This window comes from Macaca mulatta, chromosome 1 (genome assembly GCF_049350105.2).
Source record: "Macaca mulatta isolate MMU2019108-1 chromosome 1, T2T-MMU8v2.0, whole genome shotgun sequence".
NCBI lineage: Eukaryota > Metazoa > Chordata > Mammalia > Primates > Cercopithecidae > Macaca > Macaca mulatta.
The window spans coordinates 113970021-113973994 of NC_133406.1; the positions used below are offsets into that span (position 1 = coordinate 113970021).

Here is a 3974-nt window from a genome sequence, read left to right on the forward strand (position 1 = left end):
GGTATGATGCTGCTCTGTTTACAATTCCAGGGAGGTGAGTTGACCTGGCTGTGGTCATATAACTTAGCAAAAAAATCTGGGGCCAGAACTCAGGCCTTTGTTAGGTCTGTCTGTCCTTCTAGCACATTGGCAAATTGTACGAGGAAAGCCCAGGTGGAGATGGGTTAATGTACAACAATGTGGCATTCAGCTAAAGTGGATCAGGGCAGGAAGTTTTATGATTTAGGGAATGTTAGACAGGAAGCATTCATTGCCCCCAATCAAGAAAGAGAGCCCTTGACCACCAGTTAGAGAATCCCCCAAGTCCCTCTTTGCCATAAGTCACTGAAACTGAGACCTAAGGCAGGGCCTCCGTGAGTCAGGAGCACTTAATCCAGTGGACAGATCCCAGAACACGGTATTTCCCAGTCTGAGAATCCCTGTCATGCCAGTTATGGATAAATTTGCATTTTAGTTGGGACATTGCTGGACCAGCCCAGTTTAGGCAGTTCCATTTCCTGCTGGGTGGGGTAGCAGGCCCTATAAAGAGGTTCTCCGCTGCACAACTTCTAAACTCCTGGTACTTGAGCACCGATCTGCTTTGGAAAACCTGGTGAGTCTGCTTCCTTGAGTTCTCTTCTTTTTGACCTGAAATGTTGAATTTAATCAAATCCAGCAAGTCTGGTGGATCCAAACCTATGATCATGGAGTTGATGGTACTTAGTGGATGGAACTATAGGATTAGACTATGTGATAGAGTGTTTTATATTGCTTTTTAAAAATGTACAGTTACATATTCATATGGACAGAGAAGTTAATAGGAAAGCTTTGGTTGGAAGAAAAGGATGAATCTTCTTCTCTTTTCCGTATTTTTCCGGTGTCCTTTTCAAAGGTTTGTGTCTTAGCAGGTGTGAGAGCCTGCACTTCTTCCTGAACAGCCCTTTGCTCTATGCTCAAGTCAACCCACTGGTGCTTTACAACAGATAATGATGATAGGAATAGCTTGTGAGATTGCCCAGGGGCTCTGAACTTGTGACTGCCATTCCTGAAGATGTTAATTTCCTGGATTAACATGCTTGCTTCTTTATTACCGGGATGTTTTCTTTGGTAAAATTGTATGAGGAAAGGCAGGATTTCCTAGAAGCAACTTACTAAAGTGGAAAGGAAAAGACAAGAAGTCATGAAAAGGGAGCTAAGAGTTTAAATAAATTTTTGGAGATTGGAGAAATAATATGTCATGTTATTACATAAGCTTTAATGATATGCCATGGTAGTACATAAGCTTTGGCTTCTCCCTCTGGAGGATTCCTTTCCCGTGAACACTGTCGTATCATTTCTTTCAGATTCTGAGACTCCAGCAGGATGTCTTACCAACAGCAGCAGTGCAAGCAGCCCTGCCAGCCACCTCCTGTGTGCCCCACGCCAAAGTGCCCAGAGCCATGTCCACCCCCAAAGTGCCCTGAGCCCTGCCCACCACCAAAGTGTCCAGAGCCCTGCCCACCTCAGCAGTGCCAGCAGAAATATCCTCCGGTGACACCTTCCCCACCCTACCAGCCAAAGTGTCCACCCAAGAACAAGTAACAGCTTCAGGATCCATCAGGAGCATGAAAGGATAAGAATAATTGGCTCACCTCGTTCCACAGCTCCACCTTAGTCTTCTCATGAAACCTTCCATGGATACACAGGGAGCTTCCTTCCCTTTAGCTTGTGATCTGTCCATAACGTTCCTTGATTGCAAAATATTTCCTTTCTGAGGCTGCCATACTGCCACTGTCCAGGTGGAGACTGAACAAAGGAAGTCCTCGGCTTTGTCGGTTCCCAGAGCTTCAGAAGAAAGAGCTGCAGCTCTGTCCCTGGGAACCATCAGAGAATTCTGTTGATATTTCCTGTGTCTGTCTGTCCCCTGGGCATGAGCTTCTACTACCTGTGCAGTTGTCACTTCCTTTCACTCCCTGAATAAAGTATCTTTGCATAATATTTGTGAATGGATCTTTTGTTTCTTTTTCAAATCTGCTTTATTAGCAATGTGATATGATCATTTGTATTTATTCCTACCTTTCTGTGATCCTCAGGGAAGATCTTACAATTGTTGCTATATGAATTTTGGGTCATAGCAAGTATTATTTCTGTATCATTTTATACCCCTTTTATTTTTCTTAGAGTTTGATTGATTTGCAGAACATATTATTCTACTTCTCCAAATGTCTATCTTTTTACTGCAAAGTGAACCAAACAATATTTACATCATAAAGTAGTCTAAGTCATAAAATCTAATTTCTATCTGAAATTTGGTTGGCACAATGCCTGACACATAATAGCAGTCATTTAATTGAGGCTTATTAGCAGCAATATATCATCATTTCCACCACAAGCATCGTCATCATCATCATCATCAACCCCCCCGACTACAACCACCAAGATATTTGTTCCAGAAAGAGAGTGGCTTGGATATAACGGATATAGGAAATAGGAAGACTCCCTACTGTTACTTTTAATTGATTCATAATGCTTGTACACATTTATGGAATACATGTGATATTTTGTTACATGGATCAAATGTGTAATGATCACGTCAGGATATCAGGAAATTTAGGGAATCCATGACCTTGAGCATTTATCATTTCTCTCTTTGCTGGGAACATTTTAATTCCTCTCTTTTTGCTATTTTGAAAAATACAATACATTGTTGTAAATTAGTCACCATGCTCTGCTATCAAATATTTAAACTTACCTCTTTTACATATATCTATGTTTGTACTATTTAACCAGCATCTCTTCATTCTCCACCCCCTGAACATCCTTCCCTGCTTCTGGTATCTATCATTCTGCTGTCTACCTTTATAGATCAACTTTTGTAGCTCCCACAGATGAGTGAGTACTTGCAGTATTTGTTTTTCCCTGTTTGACTTGTTTTACTTAACATAATGGCCTCCAGTTCCATCCGTGTTGCTGCACATGACATGATTTTATTCTTTTTTACAACAAAATAGGATTTCATTGTGTGTCTATACAATATTTTCTTTTTCTATTTATTCGTTAATGGACACTTAGGTTACATATTTTTGCTATTGTGAATAGTACTGCAATAACCATGGGAGTTCAGGCATCCGTTTGATGGACTGATTTCTTTTTCTTTGGATAGATACACAGTAGTTGAATTTCAGGATTGAACAGTGGTTCTGTTTTTAGTTTCTGGAGAAATCTTTGTATTGCTTTCCACTGCGGCTGTACTAATTTACATTCCCGCCAGAAGTATATAGACTTATTTTTTCTTTGCGTCCTGTCCAGCATCTGCTATTTTTAAAAATTTTTTTATTTTAAGATCAGGGGCACATGTGCAGGTTTGTTATATAGGTAAATGCATATCACTGGGGTTTATTGTACAGCTTATTTCATCACCCAGTTATTAATCATAGTACGCATTAGTTATTTCCCCTGATCCTCTCTGTCCTCCTAACCTTTACCCTCCAATAGGCCCTATTGTCTGTTGTTCCCCTCTATGTGTCCATGTTTTCTCAGCATTTAGCTTTCAGTTATAAGTGAGAACATGTGGTATTTGATTTTCTGTTCCTGCATTAGTTTTCTGAGGATAATGGCCTCCAGCTCTACTCATGCTCCTGCAAATGACTTGATTTCTTTTTTTATGGTTGCATAGTATTTCATGGTATATATGTATCACATTTTCTTTATCTTGTCTATCATTGATGGGTACTTAGTTTGATTCCATGTCTTTGCTATTACGAATAGTGCTGCAATGAACATAACATGTGCGTGTGTCTTTATGACACAGAATGGTTTATATTCCTTTGGGTATATACCAAGTAATGGGATTGCTGGTTGGAATGGTAGTTCTGTTTTCAGTTGTTTGAGTAGTTGCCACACTGTTTTCCACAATGGTTGATCTAATTTACAGTTCCCCCAACAACGTATAAGCATTTGTTTTTCTCTGCAAGTCTCCAGCACTTTTTATTTTTTGACTTTGTAGTAATGGCCAT

General features: G+C 40.0%; 1 long non-coding RNA gene across 1 annotated transcript; it reads left to right on the forward strand.

Annotated features, from left to right (window-relative positions):
• Nucleotides 1–489: 489 nt before the first annotated feature.
• On the forward strand, nt 490–1938 carry LOC717915 (uncharacterized). Its single transcript, XR_013411177.1, has 2 exons — nt 490–592; nt 1323–1938. It is a non-coding gene; the product is annotated as an uncharacterized LOC717915 (long non-coding RNA).
• Nucleotides 1939–3974: the final 2036 nt, after the last annotated feature.